This window comes from Odontesthes bonariensis, chromosome 4 (assembly GCF_027942865.1).
Source record: "Odontesthes bonariensis isolate fOdoBon6 chromosome 4, fOdoBon6.hap1, whole genome shotgun sequence".
In the NCBI taxonomy this organism is placed as follows: domain Eukaryota; kingdom Metazoa; phylum Chordata; class Actinopteri; order Atheriniformes; family Atherinopsidae; genus Odontesthes; species Odontesthes bonariensis.
Genome location: NC_134509.1, coordinates 5,405,130 through 5,414,364, shown reverse-complemented (window position 1 = coordinate 5,414,364; position 9,235 = coordinate 5,405,130). Strand labels below are relative to the sequence as shown.

Sequence of the window (9,235 nt, the reverse complement as noted above, 5' to 3'; positions counted from 1 at the left end):
TTTTTGACGCATTTGGTTGATTCTGAGCAAACATGGGTCCAAATTCGGCCAAATCGTCCCTAACCTGTCAGCTCCAGCCTTTCATGCCTCAATCATAAAAGAAGCACCAAGTAATCTGATATGGAGTGGTCGGTGCTTGTGTCATAGCCCGGTTCATCATTTCTTTCCTAGTTACTCCTCAATGAGTCATTTTGTTTGGAGCTGATTTCAGCTGTTTCATCACATCATTCAAAGCTTGTCCCAGAACCTAACCAGCTTCCTCCACCCTTTTGCAAACAGTTTTTTTTTAAGCAGACCTGAGGTTTACTGAGGTTGTGGACAAAAACAATGTGTGCACCTCCCGGAGAGCGTTCGCCGTCTTGGTGTGCATTCACAACAAGGGTTATTGACACTGCAAATAATGTCCGACTCATCCACAACACATTGTAGTCTTTACTTCTCTTTTTTATTTTAAACTCCTGACTTCCAAAAACGTTTTTCACAAGAAAAACGAATTCACAGAAAAACCCTGCGTGGTATTTCTGATATTGATATATATATATATCCCAGACACATACAAAATCACATGGATCCTGCCTTTGTAAGAAAACTACCCTTAAAAACCATGTTTGCACAATGAAGCAAGATTTCCCTGATCTTTTTCTTTTTGGCTTGACTTACAAACATTCGCCTCAGTCAGAGACTTTCTTTAGTCTTTGCTTAGTTTCATCTTGGCTCTTCTCAGTCCATTTAATGTATCGGACATGAAATGTCTTGCACACAAAGTCTGCGTCATGGGTTTTGTGATCACAAACGAGAAGTCCTGCGCGCTATTCGATGGTTTAAGAAGCCTCGATCATTGTGACACGGTCCTGTTCATCATCAAACTTTGTTTTTCCACATGTACTTTCGAGATAAAGTAATAAAAAGCAATCATGGTATGATCAAATGACGACCAAGAAAAAAGGGACATGAAACGTTTTACTGTAACGCTCTGGAAGGTTTTTCACTGCATTTTGCAAGTTAAAAATACAATATTTGTCAGTCTGAAGAGCTTGAACTTGAATGAAAACACCATTTTTTACGGTGTGCTGTTAATACGCTTTGTGTTCAGAGTCAATTTTCAGGAGCCACTGTTCATGTTTACTGCTGCTGTTTTGTATGGCTTGTCACCACATTTGGATCCCTACTAAGAAAAGGGGAATTCACAGTCACATATCTACATATTATGTAAATAACAGGCAAATCAGGAGGGGGGACGTAGCGTTTCCCTGACAGAGAGGGATGCAGAGAAAGATGAACTCCAAAAACTCACCTGCTCGGTGTTTAATCACCTGATCGTTTAATGCAGCCATGAAGCACAACAATCATGACGACTTGGAAGCTCGGTGCAGAATTTTTAAACCTTTTGCTTTTTAATTTTTGTTCAAATTTAAGGTCACGATATCATATTTTACAATAGACAACAGCATGTAGGCTACTTTCTTTTCGTAGCAAAATGTAATCTAAGTTTAGTAAAATAACGAACAAAGCCCTTCAAACAAACACACATGTGTGAAAATAGCGTGAAAACAAGCTCATGGAACAGATGACTTCCTTTTGGGGGCCAACACATCCCTTCAACACGGGATTCAACATCCCCAGCCTCTTAAACACACACACGCACACAAACACAAGCACTTCCCACCTTTGCGCGCACACAACGGTACGATCAGCCTCCCTCATTGTGCTCACATGCACCACACTCATACAGTTTCCTGTTTGCTATTTTTTCGAGCCGCAGAGAGAGAGTGTCTGTGTGTCTGTGTGTGCGTTTGAAGCGCAGAGCTCTGTGAACGCGGCGGAGAGCAACAATCAGCCGGCAGCCGCTGATTCCACGCCTGTTTGACTGAACTTCTCGGCCTTGCCCAGGATGTGGTTTCGTCTGTTCAGTCGCGATGCGTGTCGTGAATGAATGGCACCGACGCTGAGCAGGAGCCGCTTGCCGTGGAGTTTTTGGATTTGTTAACCTTCCCACAGAGGCAATGGAGCCCGGGCAGTAAACTGCAGGTAAGACGATGAGGGCTGAAATGGGTGTTTGTTTTTAATGGCACCTTGTCCCTGCTCTGTGAGCTTGGAAGGAGACGGTCATAGTTGGTGAAGTTCATGGAGCATTTATTCGACAGATTCCATTCATTGACTGTATTCAATATTCACTTAGAATCTGTGACAACTGATGAGTTACAACAAGTGAAGCTGGTTCTGCCAGAGTCGTCTGTTGCCATCTTGTAACTCATCAGTACTTTTTTTTTAAGTGGTCAGAACTCATTTCCTGAGTTAGGTGAAACTGTTGGGTGTTATGTTTTCTGTCAGAGGAGCTGAAGTTGATGTGGGCATCACAGTGATGGGAACAGCAGGAATATCATTTTTTTTACAGGCCTCCTCCATGAGCTCACAGACCCCCACTGTCATATCATTTTGGGCACTTCCGCTTCGAGCTCTGTACTGTATGATTCATCTTTTTAATAAACTGTGAGGAAGTAGACCTGTAGGAGCACGTGCAAACTGCATGGATGATAATCTTGTGTCTTTGCCTGTAAATGGGAACAACAATCTGAGCAAGCGTGATGGCTTGTTATCTTAAATTCCATGATGGCATTTAAAATGATTCCTCTTTCTAGGTAGTTTCAGTTGGTGGTTTGTTTTACAAAGCAGGGGAAGGCTGTTTGATTTGAAACATTTGTTCATTTAACTAGTGAATGGCACTAAAAACACTAAGGGTGTTTGCTTGGAATCTGATAAGTGTCCCGAGGGTTCAGAGTCAGAAGAAAGAGAGAATCAGTTCATGGTCTTTAAGGGTCTTTACTTCACTCCTGAGAAAGACTGCCAGGCCAATGCCTGCTTGTTAAGGTTTCCGATCCTTTTTTTCTTCAATAAACCAAGGCCTTGTAAACAACATTAAGATTAGATGGTAATTGAAGGACCTTTTGCTAAAAGACATTTTTGGAAAATCTCTGCTAGTAATTCAGGGAGTTACAGCCAGCATGAAATGACCGAGCGGAAGATGTCAAACTGGGATGTTAATTGTTCTTGATAGGAAAAGATACTATCAGTATAAGATAAAAACTCTAGTCTTTTATCGGTCCAGTTAACTTCCCATTGATTTATTGTTGCATTCCAGTAGCAGTGTCACACTTATGTTGGACAGTTTTAAATTTGTTAAAATAAATTATGCAGCAGAAGCAGGTAATTTTCAATCTACACACTCTCCAACAATAACTCAAATGCTAATAGAATGGCAACAAGTAGTGATCTGATTCTTTTCACCTGCACAACCTAAGATTTTTTTCCAATCATAATTATTTAGTTATTTGCAGTCTTATCTCTGTCTGACACAACAAAATGCTTCATATATCTTGTTTTCTTTTGTCATCACGTGCAGTTGTGTTACCCACGGTTTGTTAGCAGACTTAGTTATGTAAAAGTGACGGAGTTATATGGAGTCAGTCTCTATTAATCAATCAAATCAAGTCACAAGGCAAAGCATGTTTCCACTCAAGCTAAGCACCTTCATGAAAACTGCCCGACAACCATTGTTTTTTTTGCCTGGTTACTTCAGTACTATTCAAATTATTCCACATTTTTGTGTGTCGTGTGGTTATTCAGAATTTGACTGACCTTAGGTCTGTTACTCCGACTGAAGTCCATATTTTTCAAATCGGTGCAGCTTTCCTCATTTCAGTGGATCCTCTTCTAAGAGATTTTGTCCTCAAATGAGGAAAAAACAGTTTTTTGTAGATTTATAGAAACTTTGAGGGGATTTACAGTTGTTTGATTTATGTCAGATGAAACATTAGTATATAGATATGAGTATATATTAATATGTATTTGAGAATGCAATATTACAAATGGCTAACCCAACACAGGGTCATTCCCAGCTCGTCACATCCTGACGTTTGGTCTGGACCCCTTGTGATCAACGATCAGGACACCGCTTTATTTTTATGTGGTGACTATGACAGCGACACGTTGCCTTGGTAACCTCGGAAAAGGTGAAATCTTTATGCACTACAATTACCTATGCTATCGTTCAACCATGATGCTTTCCTATCCACAACCCATTAGATTTGTTGTCGAAGTCTGAACAAAAACTCTGAATGCCAAAACCTAACCAACTAGTCTTAATGCCTAAAGCTTAGCAAGTAATGCCTGAAACCAAAACTTAGGAGTGGATGACTGAGCTTTTTAGGAAGTGAAAAATAGTTGTCCTACAATTGGCCTCAAACAGAAATGAGCCCTGTAGAAAGATGCTTGCATAATTTGGTGCGTTTGCTAACACTGACGCAGCCAGTGTGTCACTAACTGACGCAAAAGGATGCTTGGTAAAATGCAGCTCTAGATTAGTTCCCTAAATGCAGGAAAAATCATGGTAAAGGTGCACCTAGTCCATAGATAATATACAGCAATATCGCCTAACCTATATGTATTTGAATATTACCTATTACTTCAAGACAGACTACTTCTATCTCATAACGGTAATCTAATACATAATGGGTCTCAATTACTTTCATTAAAAAGAAGTTATGAACACCTTCTTATTTCTTCGTGTAAGTCTTCCTGTGCAACCACAGGAATTGAATTTCACAAACTGGTATAATACAAGCATATTCTTCGGTAAGGAAATAAAAACTGCTGGAGTTGCACTGAGGCCTTGAATTGAACTCAAATGATGAAACAAACAAACAAAAAAAGATTACTGACATAAATCCTCTCTGTAGGTAGAGGATTTGACACATTTTGTCGCTTGCCACAGATATCAGATATGAGGAGCGGAGGCTGTCATACGTATTTGGCGGAAGTGATGCTGGCATCCCAGTGCAGCACTGTGTAATTCACAGAATTGCTTCCTGTTTATCTCTCGATGACTGTGGTATCAGTGAAATCTTCATCTTCACATTTACAACACATACTTTTGAGGTCGCCACCTCAAAAATGTGTAAACACGTGCATCTGCACATAAACTCTACACCTGTCATGAAAAAAAAAGCAGTGATACAAGCATCACAAGTATCACTGTCAAACAAACGGCACAAAGCTTTCTACAGAAAGTGGATATCTGTGTCTCCCTCTTACAGAGCCTCATATTTGCATTTAAAATTTCATTTATCAGCCTTTATTGAGGAAGTGAAGACAGAAGGTTATAGAGATAGGCTTTCTGTTCTCCAGGAGACAATGTCTCTGTGTTTTCGTGGCATCCCATTGTAACTATAAAAGCAGATAGTTCTCTCCAGTTGCGCATTCTTGAGTGCCCACAGAGTATGTTTTACGCAAAGATGTGGCAATAATACACTGCTATTCCTGTGAAAAAAGAAATGCTAACAGAAAAAGGCTTGAAAGTCTAGTTTATCCTGCATCCTATCCTTTTCTGCTCTGGAAAACAACAGTTCCACCTGAAAGTCAATGGTAACAAGATTCTTTTTTGGAGGGTGGGGGGGACTGAAGTTTCGAACAACAGCCTTAGAAATATAATAGTAATATTTACTGGACTAGCTCTTACTCTAGCTTAGTTGATCAAAATTCCCACCAGTGACATTTGTTTGAACTAAAGGGAAGCACTTAATTACAATAGAGCTTTGGAGTTATTTCCTAAAGCTGTAAGAGGCCAGTTCACATCCAGGGGCTCAGCTGAGAGAGGACGGTGTTTAAGAGCATTGTGGGCTGCCAGAGGAAGGCTGGATGTGATTATCAGAAAAAAAAAAAAAAAAAGACAGGCACGCTTTTACTGTACAGAGATCTCCTTCATGGTCTGTGGGAGCATATCTAAGAGTGCGATCACACTGCAACAATAGAGAGGCACCTGCTTCCACAGCAAAGCAGGGAAGCTGTCTTCCTGTTAGGAAGCAGTTGGTAATGGGATCAGTGGGAGAGATGGGAAGCAGCCTGCGACGAGATGGAAGGACAGCATGAGAAAAAGACGAACACCGGAGGAGGGGCCGTGTTCTAAGGGTCTGTTCGTCTGGGAAATGTTGATATGTGTAATACTCAGAGACAAAACAGGGGGGGGCTGAGAAGGTGAAAGCAGGGCGACAGTAAATAAGAGGCAGGAAAGAATTGTGGTGTGGTCTCTAATGTGGACTGAAAACAAAATGATGTTAGAACTAGGTAGGGTCATAAAAACAGAAAGGGATCATTCTGGGTTCATAGCTGCTATTTGCAGCTGTATCAACTTGAATTAATTAGTTGTTTTATTAGATTTACTTTGAACATGGGCTCCATTTGTCAACTTGGGGGTGGATAGGATGGAGAGGGGAAAGACTGGAAGGTTACTGTCATCAAGTTTTGTCATTGACTGGGTTGTTTGGGAAGCAATTATTGATCATTATTGACCTCAATCCCAATTCTTCCTCTTGGCCCTAACACAGCCAAACCCACGTTTTCCAGGAGTAAAGTGCTCCTCTCTTTGGGGATCGAGGAGTAGTGATCATCAAGCCCTTCGCCCTAGACATCCATTTGGATGGACGGCACTTCTTGATCCCTAAAAGAAAAGGGCGACCGTACCTCTGCCAAACAGAAGGGTAGAGTTAAGTGGCAGAGAAATTGGGACCTTTGTTTGTCGGTATAATTCCTGAGTGCTTTTGGAGGTTAAACTGTTATTTTATATCATCACTCAGCAATTCAGCCAAGATATACAAATATCCCTGTTTGATATTATTACATGCAAGGTCAAGGTTTCTGACTCTTAGTTTTTGACTGGAAAGTGGGGATAAACATGGTGCAATTCCCCACGAAGCTTCCCTAATGTAGGTCACCACCATATGAGATTTTCACCATACAATTATGAGGACCACGCATAACAAAAACAATGCCAGGATTGCATTTTCTTCATGGTTGTCACAGCGTGTACCACTTTGTTGCGACACTCCCGGGTTGGTTCCACTGTAAATCTTGTTCCGCACCGCCGAAACACTGCTTGTTTTTGACAGGCTGCTGCAAGATGTAACCCGTGAAAAAGTGGAAGTGACCTTGTTGACTCTCAGGGATGTACTGCATACATCCTCTTATGAAACACCACAGACTCATGCATTTGCAAACACGACAAGCAGCTCTACGTAAACAACCCTGTGATGACACTTGCGACAAGTGGCTGATTGACCTGAAAATACTTGTCTTTGACAACTGCAGAAACGCGTCATGTTCAAGAGGAGGTGCGCTTTTAGTGGTAAAACTGGCTTATGTAGCCAATAAAAAGAATTACACCGTTCTTAGTTCAAACAAGTGCTTGACAAGGCTCGCTCTACGAAAGAGATTACCTGCTCAGACCTTTCACTGTTGGATAACATGCTCACTGAATTGTGTTAGATGACTTCGCTTCTCTTTATTACTATTATGTGTCCTCATTGAACCCGATCCGGGATGCAGGAGTCACCACGACTCTAACTTATTAGTTCCTTCCACTCTCACCGGGCTTTCATCCAGCTCTGTCCAATGCTGACAATGACCGGAGCCCTTTGCCGGAGTGTCCGCTGTGCTCGGCTCTAAAGACCCTGCTCCGTGCCATCTGGAAAACCTCTTGGATACAATACAAGCCTGAGAAGGAGGGACTGCAGGGAGAAAGGGCTGCATGGCTGTGTTGTTTACATCTGGAGAGGATGGTATTGTTGCTGAATGTTAACTGAGGGAAGAAGTGAAGTGCTGTGGGATAATTGAGTTTCATTCTTGTGGCCCTCCTGAACTTGGACTTCCTGCCCCATTTCTGTGATGAAGTCACAGAAATGGGGCCACTACATTGTACAGTATATGTGTTTCGGCATGTTTTGTACATGAAAGTGTGGACGATTTAGTAAAAACAAAAATATGTGTCTCAGGTGTGATTGTGTGTTGTGCAAAAGTCATGATCCACCCCTTATTTCCTTATATTTTGACTTTCTCGTAATCTTTTACAGCTGGGATAGGCTTCAGCCTGAATTGGATTAAGCGGTAATAGAAAATAATTGGATTGATGGATGGATGTAATCTTTCAAAATGGTTTTGAGCAATAGTTCTCCAGATCTCGCTGATTTCAAGTTCAGTCCTGCCCTAAACTTGAACAGAATGTGTTTATCAAAGTACTTAACTTGGGGAAAGAAACTATTTTATATCGTATCTTTAGGGAATTCATTACTAGCAGCTTGTCACAAAAACACAATTTGTTTCCCATTTCTCTTGATAGATCTACAAAAAAAAATACCAAAGATAATACAGTTTTACTGGTAAAAGATAGGTGATTCCAAAAGAGATAGTAGTTCAAAAATTCGGCATTTCTCAGCATGGTGTCCAGTGTGTCCTTGAGGAAAAACTGAAGAAACTGGAGGTAGAGGACAAAAGAGGCAGGCCTAAAGAATGTCTAAAGCAGATGAACAACATCCTAAAGTGATGTCCTTAAGAAATAGGAGAAAAAAATCCAGCAAAGACCTGACACAGGACCTGAGAGAAGCATCTTGACTTTCAGTCGATCCACCTACTCTTTGCCAAAGCCGGATGACACAAGAACTGGACTAAAAATCAGTGGCAATCCTTCTTGAAGCGGTCTGCAACAATCTTGACGGAGAAGTGTCCTTCAATAAGCCTGGAGAACTATTCCTGAAGACAACTTAAAGAAATGATGGGAGAGCTTGTCTAAAAGGATTCAGGCCGTGTTGAAGAAGAAAGGTACTCCTACCGAGCTCGTTAGAATTGTACAAATTCTGTTCATGATATGCTGTATTTCCTTCTATGTTTGTACATGTTTTAATCAATAGTTAAACTCATTTCTTATTTTCCTGCAAAGAAATGAGGGGTTGCTCAAGACTTTCTTACAGTGAGTAAACTTTTTGTTTACATCATAGTCTTTGTGTTTTTTTTAAGACATACACTGATATTTCCCCCAGGTTTATTGATAAGTGTTGGATAATTCCTAAGGAGAGAAAAAGTTTTTTTTTTTTTAAATGCCATTGGTGGGTTTTCAGTTGGAACTGTGTCTTGGCTACAAGCTGTAACAGTCTGAAATCTTATCAAATGCCCTATGGTTGCAAGTCCCATATGTATTCAGTGTTTTTTGTGTTGATGAAAATGAAATTTCTGATGAGAATTTGGTGATAAGATGAGCTGTCTGGGTGATGTTGACAGCCTGGTAGGTGTCTCCTCCTTTCTCTGTTTTAATACTTAACCCAACGACATGTTCAGGATTCCCCCAAAAGCCTAATTGCTTTTAAGAATAATGTGTTTGTATTAATAACTGAGTGGGTTTGTAAAGAACAAG

The 9,235-nt window shown here is 40.7% G+C and overlaps 1 protein-coding gene across 2 annotated transcripts in view; it reads left to right on the top strand.

Annotated features, from left to right (window-relative positions):
• The first annotated feature begins 1,770 nt into the window (after positions 1-1,770).
• Positions 1,771-9,235, top strand: part of pik3r5 (phosphoinositide-3-kinase, regulatory subunit 5) — a 28,075-nt gene continuing 20,610 nt past the window's right edge. The window contains exon 1 of one of the 2 annotated variants that reach the window (XM_075462600.1): positions 1,771-2,028. The gene's annotated coding sequence lies outside the window, so the exon portion shown is untranslated. Of the gene's footprint in view, positions 2,029-7,032; positions 8,647-9,235 lie in introns of those variants that run through there. The other variant, XM_075462601.1, reaches the window with a different exon arrangement.